At 44.1% G+C, this 13,121-nt stretch overlaps 1 long non-coding RNA gene across 1 annotated transcript; it reads left to right on the top strand.

Annotated features, from left to right (window-relative positions):
* The first annotated feature begins 8,207 nt into the window (after positions 1-8,207).
* On the top strand, positions 8,208-12,875 carry LOC127060332 (uncharacterized). Its single transcript, XR_007779262.1, has 3 exons — positions 8,208-8,473; positions 9,251-9,379; positions 10,108-12,875. It is a non-coding gene; the product is annotated as an uncharacterized LOC127060332 (long non-coding RNA).
* The last annotated feature ends 246 nt before the right edge of the window (positions 12,876-13,121 follow it).

The following is a 13,121-nucleotide window of genomic DNA, read 5'->3' on the forward strand; positions in this document are numbered from 1 at the left end:
TAGTGACCAACCAGATGGAAATGTCATCACCCATTCCTAAAACCAATAAAGTGAACTTTTTAAAAACTTGGGGGAAACTTGCCTCTTGTGTGGAAAGCAGATGTGCCAAGATGGAAGAAAGATAAAGATTAGAAAGATAAAACAAGTTCATCTAGGAGGAGTTAAATGTGCTTGTATCCTTCAGTTGTGTCCTCCTGGTTCAGTGACATGAATTTATACCAGCTGGCCACTTCTGACTCAGCTTGAGGATTTTAGGTTTTAATTTTGGACACAGCTAATAAATTTAAACTATTTAAATGAAAATTACATGCACTATTTCAATTTCTGATACTATAGTTTTCTGGTTTAGTGATATTATCATTTTCTGGGTTGATATGCTTTAACTTGTCAAATAGTTCAATGAGAAAAATACATGCAAAGGTTTTTTTGGCTCTAGAGAATGTTGGAATGTTGTATTCCCTCCAAGAGGTGAGTTCTGCCTCTTGCAGTGGAGCTGGAAGCATCTGTGTCCATGTCAGTGTGGCAGTGGGGTGGGATAATGTAACATTGCTGAGGCTGCAGAGCATTGCAGCAGGCAGTTCCCCCCCTTGCTCCCAGCTCAGCCAGCAGTAAGTATTATTTTATAGAGTTGTTTAAATGAGTGCTTCTATCTGAGTAAGACTTTTTGGTAAGGAGTCCCAGTTCATTTTTTCATGTGGGGTGCCATTCCTTGAGCATGTTCTGTCTATAACATTTTCCCTGAATTTGACTGATGGGGGAAGATCTGATGGGATGATGCAGAGGTTCCAGCATTGCTCATGGAGTGGTTTTGCACTCTCTGCAGTTTGGGATTTGCACCACAGTGGAAGAGGTGAATCCTTGGCCTGCTTCCAGCAGCAGTTACACCAAGGAGCTGGGAGGAAGCCACAGTGAAGGTTTTCACTCTTGATTGGGTTTTACTATATTTACCTGGGGAAAACATTGTTTTACATACCCAGTGTTGTATTTGGAGGTTTTATAAGAAAAAGGAAACATGAATAAAAGTGAAAACTCACAGTCTTGAGATTGCAGAGGATGGGACATAAACTTGATTCATTGTTTCCAATCTTTACTGACAAAGGAAATATCACTTGGTGTTTGCTCTTGCTGCAGTCTGGGTGTTTCAGTCACCTTGTAAGGATTTATTGGCCATGGCTAGCAGGGAACTGATGGTGAGTAAAGCAGCCTCATTCTTGAATATCATGGCAGAAATCCTCTTGCCATTTTGTGTGTGGTTTCTCTGCTGTGATGTTAAATCCTCTTGGGTCCCCAGGATGTGCCACCCTGAGATGTTGAGCTGTGTTCACCAGTTGATGAGGGAAATGCTGGGTGATGGAGATCTCCAAATGAGAGATGATCATCAAAGAGTTTCAGTCCTAAACAGGTGACTCATCACAAAGAGAAATGTGCAGCTTTCAGAGCTACTATTGCTATTGCATCTCATCTGCATAATTGAATTTCTCTGGCTTTTATAGCTGCCTCTGTCTGATCTGAAGCAACAATAAAGCTGTAACAGAGCCCACAGAGTGCTGACACGTCTTGAAATGCATCCAGACAGGCAATGAAAACAATTTAACTTGTCCTGTTTACAGAGCCCAAGTGACACACTGGGTGAGATCAAATGAGTGTTGGTTTAATAAAACCAGCAGTGCTGGAGTTGTTGTGGAGAGGGAGATCTGACAGGTTGTGTTTACCTTTTTGTGTTTTCCATGTTCCAGTTTGCTGGAAGGCACGGGAAGCACCTTGTGGCAGCAGCTGGCTGAGCTGTGCTCAGTGCTAGGTGTCAGAGCCAGGCCCCTCCTGCCCTGCAAGCTCAGCCCTGGTGGGAGCTGCCCAGGGGGATTCAGGCTGGGGTGGTTCTGCTTCTCTGCTTTGTCAGCATTTTGTGTTACAAGGCTGTTATTTAAAATTCTAGTTTGGTTCCTGATGATGTTCTTTGGGGAGATGTCGTAGAGTTTGATGTCTAAATGTTCAATATTGAATGCAAATAGGAATAGCATTCACTTCATTTACTGTGGTTTGTGACTTCATTTCCAAAATTATGGGCTCAGCTCCAGGTTTTTACTGGAGCTGGGTTTAACCAAGGAGCTGAATTGCTAGAGACAGACAAATAGCTTGTGAATGACCTTAAAAAGAGAACTTGGAGGACCTTACATACTAATTCTGGCCTTTATTTCCTGAATGTGATCTCGTGAGTCACATGGTGATGGAGTTCTGCTCATGATGAAAAGGAGCTAAACAATTGATTTTGAACAAGCACATGCTGGGTTGGAGCTCAGCTTTTGTGGTAAGTCTGTGATGAGAGAGGGGTGAACTATTTAATTAAACTAAAAATTAGCAGCCTCTTAGTGGAAAAAAAGATGCACCTTCCAATACTTTGCAAGAGCAGAATGGTGAGGAAAATCTATTTCACAGCAAGGTGCAAATAAAATACTCCTCAATAAGGCATGGTATAAGTGTACAGTAAATAGTGCATTTTACACATCAAATGAGAGAGTGGGAATTGAATGGTATTAAAGAGGGGTCTTTTTTCCATGTGCTGATATTTCCCAAGCTTTGTTTGGGATCTTTTTTTTTTTTTGAGTAAAAATGTCTTATGATTTTTTTGGAATGAAATGAATACTAAGGTCACAGGCTGCAGCAGGAGTTGGTGCTGCTTTGTGCCCATCAGTTACAGTCTAGCACCAGTTAGATGTTTAAAATGCAAGTAGCTGGTTGGAGTGGGGAGGGGTGTAAGGCATCCAGGGTCTGACACCAGGTTACTGAGAGAAGAGCACAGGAGTCCTGTGCAGGTGATGTTCCATTTCTCTGCACCCACTGCTGCCTCTGAGCCTCTTCCTTGGCACAGAGGAAGCCCTCGAGTCACCTCTGGGTGCTGCTTCCCACACACACTTCATCACTTTCCATTCTCATTTTGCTGCACCTTTACTTCTCTTAGTAAGTCTTTAGAAATGGTTTTAGAGAGCATTCATTGGGAAAAGTGTACTGAAATTCTAATTTCTGGTTTTTTCAGATACAAGGCAGTAAAACTGAAACTCAAGGGAAGCTTCAGCAGACATCCAGTTGAAGGGAGGCTTTTTTTCCAAAGCTGCTTCATTTTCCTAATTGATTCACAGCTCGAGTGGTTAGTGAAACAATGTCATCAGCAGCATGCACATTGTTTGTGTATATATATCTTTATTTAATTTTTTAAGACTTTCATGTTTCATGAGCCAAACAGGGTCTCTGAGTCATGGTTTGGATGACAGAACTCCCAGAAACTGCCAGAGGGTTGTGAGAAATGGCTTTGGTTATTCAGCAGGTGATGTTCCATTTCTCTGAAATGCAGAGCTCAGTCATTCAGGGTGGTCTGGCACACAGCAGGTGAGCAGCAAAACTCAGACTTGCACCACTCAATGCCATGTGTCAGTCAAAAAATGAGTAACAATCTGCAAAGCCTGCTTTGTTTCCAGTTCAGGGAGCTGGGGGGCTCAGCCTGGAGAAGAGGGTCTCAGGGGGGACACTCAGGGGGACAGTCTGTCTCTACAATTCCCTGACAAGAGGGTGCAGCCAGGTGGAGGGTGGGCTCTGCTCCTAGGGAACAAGGGACAGGACAAGAGGAGGTGGCCTCAGACTGTCCAGGGGCTGCCCAGGGCAGTGGTGGAGTCCCCATGCTGGAGGTGTCTGGGCACACCTGGATGTGGCACTCACTGCTCTGGGCTGGGTGACAAGGTGGGGATGGGACTCGATGGCCTTGGAGGTCTTTGCCAGCCTCAGTGAGTCTGTGATTCCTTCTGCAGCTGGGGCAGTGCTGCTCAGCAGAGTTCAATCACAGAATCACAGAATGATGAGGCTGGAAGAGACCTCCAAGACCGAGTCCAACCTGTGCCCTAACACCTCACCTAGACTGTAGCACCAAGGGCCATGGCCAGGCTTTTTGTAAACACTTCCAGAGATGGTGATTCCACCATCTCCCTGGGAAGAGCATTCCAGGACTTTCTTATTCTTTCAGTGAAAAATTCCTTCCCAATATCCAACCTATCCCTTCCCTGATGCAGCTGGAGACTGTCCCCTCTAATACTTGTGTAAATGCAAGGACTTTTTCAGGGAGGTGATTTTGCTGGGAATGCAGAGCTCATTCCCATGTACACCCTGTGCATGGCCCCAGTGACTCAGGGGGGATTTATGTAGTGTTTCCTCCAGGTGCTGAGATCTCTGCTCAGCACTGCAGTGTGGAAGGAGGTGGGAAGATGAGGAATACTGAATTCTTACTGAGCTGCTTTGAGGAGTTTCACACTCAAACTCCTCTGTCACTGGAATTTGAAGTTGTATTCCCTGTTCATTTTGGCATATTCAGTATGTCCCTCATCTACCTTTTCAAATCAAAACACACTTTTTTCTGTGGTTTCTTTTTTGTGTAATGAGATGGGCAGGACTGAGGGCTCATCCTTCTTCAGCAATCCTTTGAAACTCCTTTGGTGTCACCATTTCTCTCTAAAGCTAAATAAAATAAACTACAGTGTTCCCTATGCGTGATGAAAGCTTTCTCATTCTGTTAGGAATGTCATTTAGTAGATACAAACTTTTTATCAAATCACATTACCTGACAGTATAGAAGATGAATTTGAGTACTTCTGTTTTTAATTCAAAATGGTTCCAAATACTCTGTGCCGCTTTAAAAGGGCAGGAAGACAAATTGCTGGCATGATCCTCTTCATCTAAATTTACTGTTTTACATCAAGATTTCTCAAGTGAATAAGAATCTGAGCTCAACTTGAAGTACCTTCAAGGCCACTGATTTTCTGGAGGAGCTCAGAAGCCATCTCAGTGCTGGATTCTTTTTCAAGGGGCTACTTTAGGTCCCTGGTTGCTTTTGAAAATGTTAAACACCATTTTACTTAAATAGTAAATTTTACTGCATTAATTTTAGAGCCCCCCAGGTGAGCTGTAGGCATGGTGTGAGATTTTTTCCAGCAGTTCTCACTGTTGGTTTGGTGTTCCTCACCCCAGTTCCTCGTGATCCACAGGGAGTGGAACTGAGCCAGCCCTGAAGAAAGTGAAACTGCAGAGCAGGTGTGAAACAAAGCGGTTTGTGAGCTCCTGTGGGGCAGCAGTGCTGCTCTAAAGGGTTCAGTTCTTTGAAGCACTGTGCTGCAGAGTGCTCTTAGGTGTCTTCTTGGAAGTCTAGAATGCCAAGGATCTCAAGAACAGGTTTTTCCAGTTTACATTCATGCAAGGCCTGACCATAATATTCATGTTCTGTGAAGGAAAGGTAAAATCCTGACGTGCTCCAGCTCTTTCCCTGCTTCTGTGAATAAACACACATAATTCTCCAAATATCCACAGTCCAGCACATGAAGATCCTTTTTGCTTCCTGCTGCTTCCCCATTTTCCTTGCAGTGAGTCAGGACTTTTCCATACAAAAGGAAACATCCCTTTCAACAAATTCTATCCATTAAACTTTTTGTCTTGAGAAATACTTTGTTTCACTGAAAGAGACAAATGAAGGTCTTTTCCTTAGTGGGTGATGGTTTTTATGTTCTTCCAAGTCCTTGTTTTATGTATTTGCTTTCCCATTGAGCAATGTACTGCTGGCAGAGAGTCCATTGCAGTCAGGGTGGCAGGACTGGGGTTTAATCTCAGAGCAGAAAGCCCAGAAATGGCATTTATCCACCCCATGAACCTTCTTGCTTCCCTTCTGACCTGTGAAATTACTCAGCCTAATTCTGCAAAACCAACAATTTGGGCTTAAACATCCACATTTCTATTTTTTTTCCCTAGGCAGTCAATGATTTGTGTCAGCTTAGCAATTCTTTTATTTAAGAGTAGGAAACACTTGATGGAATATATTCCTGGCATGCTTATTGTTAAATGTATTGTGGAGTGTGTGTGTGTGTGTCTGAAATTCTGGAGCATATCCTTGGGGTTATTTTAGATTATAGAGTTTAATCCTTGCAGGGAAAAAAACACTTTAATTGAGGTAAAAATGTGAATGTAAATCACCTGAATTTTTACCACATAGTGCCATGAGTTTGTTCACTGAATTCCCAGGTGGGACTGGCAGCCAGCTCAGATCACTCCAGCCTTCATGCCCACAAATATCATGGCTTATTTTTCTAGGGCATTCCTAGAGAATTAAACTAGCAACCCAGGAGAATGTTAATTGAAGGAGTGTGGTAGAAGACCAGCTAATTTGAATAAAAAATACCAAATGTATTTTGGGAATGTCTCAGGGAAGGGGTGTGTGAGGATTTGGCATTTTTGCTGGCCTTTGAGTTTGTGTCTGCTGCTCATGGCAAGGCTCCTGGGGAAGCCTGGGAAGGTGTATGGAATTAGGAGCTTGGTTTGGACAAATTAAATATTCAGGAGACAATTTAACCTGTGACAGTAATGTGGGTGCTGTGGGAATCTCTTCCTTTGTTCAGTCCTCTGCTTTAAGGCTGCAGATTTTCTGAGTGACCTTGGCAAATCCCTTTCCACCTGACTCCATTCTGGATCTGAAAAACTGGGCTCATGGAACTGACTCACACTGCAGAACACTTTCAGATTTGAGGATGGAAAACTTTAAGAGCTGGGATTTAGTGGATTTTTTATTGCAGGGAGTCTCACCAAATCAGGTGATTTATCTCTTCTGGTTTGGGTATGCTCTCAGTTGGGAGAGAGAGCTTTAGCTCCTGTAAAAAACAGCCTCATGGAACTTCTGGGTTCTCTTTAATTTATGGAATAGCTGGTGCATCCACCAAGCTGTTTAGCTTGGGTTTAAAGTCCCTAGTTGACAGAGAAAACTTGGTGCACACAAGTCCTTTCTGCTACCTGACATTTGGGTTCTGGGCCTTTTTTCCTTACAATCAGAGTATGTTTTCTGATGTTATTTTTTTTAATGATTTTTTTCTGGCTGGGACTGTTCCCATCAATGTTTCTGGCAGAGCTGGGGCAGCCTGGGCTGTGCTGTTGCTCTGGGCTGTGAGGGGCTGGGCACAGCCCTTGGCCCTTCCCATGGGACCATCCCTCAGCAGCTCTGCACAGGCTGGCTCAGAATTCCCTCTCTGCCTGTCTCCAGTTACCCAGGGCTGAGAGGGGGAGAGCAGGTGCAAAGGGACAGGGACAAAAATAGCAATTTCAATCACAGCTCCTGAAGCAGCAGGGGCATCTCAGCTCCCCTCCTCTCAGAGAACAGCTCCCCTTGCACACCAGGAGTTGGTCACAATCATCCCAACACCCCAGCTCTTCTTTAAACAGGCTTCAGGTGAGAGTTCTGCACGCTCTGCAGGTGAGTGTTGGAGCAAGGAGGGCCCTGACTCCTGTCAAACACCATTTTCACTCTCTGGCTTTGGCAGGGCTGTGGCTTTGGAGCACCATGGAAAGGCAGCACTAAGGACTCCATATGGAACTCAATTAGGAAAAGAAATCCTTTTTTATCTCATTCCTCTAACCCTCAATAACAAGCCTTGATCTATCAGTTTTAAAACTTGAGGAAATGAGGGGTGAACAATCCTAGAATTCCAGAATAGCCTGGGACCTTAAAACCCATCTCTTTCCACTTGCCATGGCAGGGACACCTTCCACTGCCCCAGGCTGCTCCAAGCCCCATCCAGCCTGGCCTTGGACACTTCCAGAGGTGCCACAGCTTCTCTGGGCACCCTGTGCCACCCTCACAGGAAAAAAATTTCTTCCCAATGCCTGATCAGGGTGTGCATTTGAAAGTCTAGGTCAGATTTCCCTGATATTTGGTCTCTTTGGATTTGAGCCTTTTAACATTTAATTTTTTTTAGGTTTCCCATGGGATCTAGACCCTGCCTCACTGCATGCAGGAGCACACAGATGTCATTGATTTATAGAAGAACTTTAAGAAGTCATAATTAATATTTTGACAGAAAGCATTACTTACATGGAGACATTCTAAACAGAAATAAACTAAAATTTCCCTCTTTTAGTTATAGTAAAAATCTGAAGCCAAACAAACTAAATTTATTTTGTATATTCTTCTGTTTCCCTTGGTATCAGTCCTTATATGGAACAACAAAAATCTGGCTGTTGTTGACCTCCCCATTACCAATTTCTGGTTCTTCCCCACTGGCTGAAAGTTTCAGGATTGAATTCACAAAGGCTGGAGTGGATGATTTACATAGAACAATAACAAAACTTTTGGCAGGCAATTTTAACCACCAATTTTAATTTGAAAATAATTGAATTGCTTGCTTTTGAAAATTTCTGTGGTTTTGGTTTTCTGTTGTAATGGAAAGTTTTGCACTTCTTTATGTCCAACTTGCAGTTGCATTGTGTGGAAGGACAAACTGAAATCTCCTTTAAAGGGTGTGCATTGAACTCTAAAAATAACCCAGAGAGAAACCTGGCTTTGAACTTTTTTTAGACGTGTTGCTGTGTAAGAAAATGATATTTCAAAAGATGTTCTCTTGGAAGAGCATAAGTGGTTTGCTTTGGTCAGAATTGTGAAGAATTTGCCTTGAGAAGGAAGGTATGTAATTACCCAGGGGTGCACAGGTGTGAGGGAAAGCAGACAAGTTTGTGCATGGTAGCAAAAGGTGCTGGATTTAAAAACAAACAGGGGATTTTGGGGAATCTTTTAGTGCCTGGAAGTTTGGCTGGGGTCTCCATTGGAACTGAACTGGATGTCTAGAACAGGGCAGAGGCAGTTGGGCTTCCCTGCTTCCAGTCTTGTGTTCAGGCTTTCTTCTTGAAATCACAGTCAACTGAGGCATAAAATGAAAATGTTTCAGTAAAAATCTCAGATTTTCACCCTCACTTTGGGACTCTTGGTTTGAAGTTTGGAGTGCAGCAAAGGCACAGCTGTGCCCTGCAGTGTCAATTCTGTCAGTCGTGACAGGAGTGTTCTGCCAGCTTGGACCTGGGGAGAAGTGACCAGGTGTGGTAGAGGCTCTTGGAAAGCAAAATTCATTTTCCACAAATATGAATTGTAAAACCTGATTTGGGCTGTCCTGAGAGAAGGGAACACGACTCTTTAGTTTCTGGGTTTGTCTGTCCCCGGTGCCTCTGGGACAAGTGGTGGGAGCCTGGATGCTGCTTCCAGCTGACATTTTCTGTTTCCTGCTTAAATAAACTCACAGGGTAAGCTCAGAACGAGACCAAAACCACCCTCCTGCCTTCAGCAGTGGCTCTTGGTACTTGCAGTGTGGGTGGAATGTCGTTTTCCTTTCTCATGGCTTGCTAGAGCACCACTCTGGTTTGTTTGTGCCCGGTCCCTGATGCTCCTCTGCCTCTTTGCACATTGCAGGCTCCGCATGGCCTCTAGATGTCCCTCCTCCTCCTCGCACAGCCCCAGCAGCAGGCAGGGCAAGAAACCCAGCTCCACCTCATCCCACTCCTTCAAGGAATAGACCCCGGCCGTGTCTGACCAAAGCAGGTACAGCCACACTGCCAGCCATGGTATTTTTGGCCCTGACGGAGGAGGAAATGATGAGGAGGACTCCATCTTATCAGAAGGCCAATTAATTACTTTATTATGCTATATTTTACTCTATTATTCTGTACTATATTAATCTGTATTACATTACATCTCAACTGAATTTGCCAAGCCCTCAGCTCTGCACACCCTGCCCAGCATCTCGTGCCTGTCGTGATGGGCTTGGGCAAACCAATGACCCAGCCCCAGTATTGGTGAGGCTGAGCTGATTTTCTCTTGGTTCAAACAAGACACTGTTTTCTGCTTCTTCATTTCCCCACCATTAACTTTCAGATAATGATCTCCTTTCTCCTGATGGAACAGCTCAGGAACAGGATCCTTCACTTGTGTAAAGCTAAAGGTGACAATGAGTACCAACAAAATTAAGACACTGCAGCCTGAAGTTTATTCTTTCTTAAACCATTAAAAAAACCCAACATTTGAGGGAATACTTTAAAATTCTGAGGTTTGCTATCTCCTGAATAATGGGGATGGTTGCTAATGAATATTAATATCTTCAGCTGTGGCACAGACCATTTAGTTGTGGTCCAAATCCAAGCAAAATTAAACCATGGGGGTCTGTTTGCTGTGCAGAGGTCACTGAATGACTTGTCCTGCTTCCAGCTCCATGGAACATGGAACTGTGACTCCTTAAACTATTTCTGATTAAACTCTCTGTGCATTTTCAGGTACCAGAAACTGCTGACTGGACAGGGTGAGGTGAAGCAATCCCCAAGCATTATCCTCTCCTGCTTTGCTCAGATGAGGTGAGATGGGTTCCTCAGCAGACAACAGGGACAGGTGCATCTTCTGCTGGAAGTGATGGTGTGCCTCTGTCATCTCAGCCTTCCCTGCAAGGGAGGGAGCACAGAGCAGGCTCCTGCCTTCCCCAGGGAGTGCTGAGCTGGGGGTGCTGGCCACAGGCTGGTCTCTGCCCGTGCATGGAGCCCACGGGCCAGCTTGGAGAGCACCTGGAGAAGTGTTCAGGCACCTGCAGGCAAAGTACCCCTGCTCAGAGGGTGGGTGGCTCTGGAGGAGTTTCTGGGAGAACACAGAGGGTTTAACATACTATGCAATTAAATTCTGAGAAGACTGTTGCATCCTTTTGGTTTCTGCTTTCCATCCTAACAGGTAAAGAACTGGGCATCCCACAAAGAAGGGAGTGGTAGGGTGTCCTGAGGTGTCCACAGGTCAGTCTGTGGGTACCCCAGTCTCTGGACTTTTAGCTTTAAGGGGCAGATGCTGCTGTTTTTGAAGTGCATCAGGACACATGTTCATTGTCACACGATCCCTGGGAAATGCAGTGACAGCCCAGTCCCATCAAGGGACAAACAAACATCCATGTCTCAAACCTGCCAAAACTTGTGCTGCCTGTTTGGAGCCAGGATTTATTTATTTAGGGACAGTGTCAAACACAGGTGTAGCTGTGCAGTATCAGGCCAGACTTGTCCTTAAACAGAGCACCTGTGTGTGTCTCTAGAGATGTGTTTGTTTTTGGGGGTGCTGTCCAGAGGCCATCCCTGAGGACAGCCAGTACAGACTAACTCCAGGAACACACAGGTCAGCTCAGCTGATAAAATGCAGTGCAGAAAGGTCTCTCACCTCTTTCCTGCCCCCAGATGGGCTCAGTCACACCCAGCTACATCCTCTGCCAGGTCTGGGCAGAACTCCTGCCCTTTCACCCATGAGGTGAAGGGTTCCTTCTGCCATGATCCCTGCTAGTGCAACACCCAGGTTTGGAACTTTTTAAGGAGGCCAAAGGGGTTGATTGGTGCGTTTCCTTCTTGTTTCAGTCAATTCATTCCTGTCCTTGACTTTGCACTCCACACAGATAAGCACAGATCTGTGTATGCACACGTTAGTTAGGAAGAAACAAGTGCCCAGCTGATATTCCTCCCCACCACCCTGAAAAAGTCAAAAAAAGGATCAATTTTATAGATATATCTTCATATATATAGATATATATATGACAGATAAAAATATATGTATGGAATTGCTGGAAACAGTTAATTTTGTATCGTTTTGATGAAAATCAAATTGTTCAAAATTAATAGAAAAGCTTTATAGGAGAAACACTGTTCACCATTAAAATCTTTCAGGTGTGTGTTGTTTGAGTTGGAAAGAAAAGGTTTTCAGGATCTTGAATTATCTCACCACAGATTTTTTGGATAAACCCCTCTTGGAGGCTTTCTAAGTGCAATTGTGGTTTGGGAGAAGGCTGAGACCTGGATGAGCCATAAAAATCTGCATCCCCTTCCATGCTGGAAGTGATGCTTCCAGCCCCAGCCTGTGAGACCACTGAGATCCTTGTGCCATGCTGGCTGCCCTGTCTCATTTCTGGGGTGGAGGATCTCTAGGGTTTGTTCCCTTTGGAGTTTTTATCTAGCAGTAATCTCCCCTTGAAAGAGATGTGCTAGTTGCAAACAAAGGCTGGGATTTTTCACAGCAGCCTTGGAAGACTGAGAATCTCATTGGTTATTCAAACTAGTTGGAAGGGAGCATCCAGATCTGCTAGGCAGCTTGGTAAATCTTGGTCAAATAGCACAAAAAATTAATTTTCCTGGCCTTATGTCTATGTCCAAGCAGCTGGTGTGCACACACAGCTCTCTGATCAGTTTGTCTCACTTTGGTTTTGCACGTCACCTTTTTATTTTTATTTTTTTTTCTCTCCACATTTTGTCCTTTCTCTTGTAATGTAATTTCAGTATGGTAAACCCTGTTCTTTCAAACAGCAGTGCTCTTCCTGTGTGTTTGGAGAGTGCCTAAATCACTTGAAAGATGAGTATAAAGTGCTAATAAACCCAATATACTCTAGCTTCAAGCACCAGTGTTATTAGTGAGTGATTGATTAATTTTCCCAGAGCAGTTTTGCAGGACACCTCCTCAAAGATCACAGTTAGAGTATAAACGATCACTGCTCACTTGAGGATTGTTGCTGAGGAAGAGTTTTCTTGCCAAATAGCCCAAATACTGCTCTGAACAATCCCTTCTCCTCAGACCCACTCAGCATCCAGTCAGTTCCACCAGGTATGGAGTTCTGGGTGGATGCTGCCCAGTTCAGTGCCTTTAAGGCATCCCAGTGAGGTTACTAGAGGCCACTTCTGTGCAATTTATTTTTGCTGCCTTTTTTACAGTGTTATCAACTATAAAAACTGACAGACTCAAGGAGAGAAGTGTGCACATGGCTGTGATGTGGGAACGTTTTTCCCAGAGGAATTCTGGTTTATCACCCAAGCCTGTAAATATGTATTTACCATTTTAAAAGCACGTCTTTATGTCCCTGACTGTAAATGCTCTGTTTTTAAAGTTTTATAACATGGGACTCAACCAAGAGACCACAGCACACAGCTTTATATGGTACTGGTCTGTTTGAAGGGTCCATTACAGTCTAAGCTGTAGCAGAAAAATGTCCATGTCACCAACAAGAAATAACCCATGGTTGCACCAGACTTCATCATTTTTCCTCAGATAAAAATGCAGTTTTTCTGGGGGGGGGGGGGGGGGGATGGTTTTTCTTGCAGAAAAAAAGCATCAGTTCAAAATGATGTCATTTCTCTGGACCAGTGAGGAGATTTCATTCCCAGTGAATTCAGGAAAAGTATGGCCATCTTTTCCCAAGGCAGAATTTCACAGTTTTGCAGCAAAATTTTAACCTCCCCCGTGCCTGCTGATGAAACGTGAAATTTTGCCCTTGACCAATATC

Source organism: Serinus canaria, chromosome 21 (assembly GCF_022539315.1).
Source record: "Serinus canaria isolate serCan28SL12 chromosome 21, serCan2020, whole genome shotgun sequence".
NCBI classification, from domain to species: Eukaryota; Metazoa; Chordata; class Aves; order Passeriformes; family Fringillidae; genus Serinus; species Serinus canaria.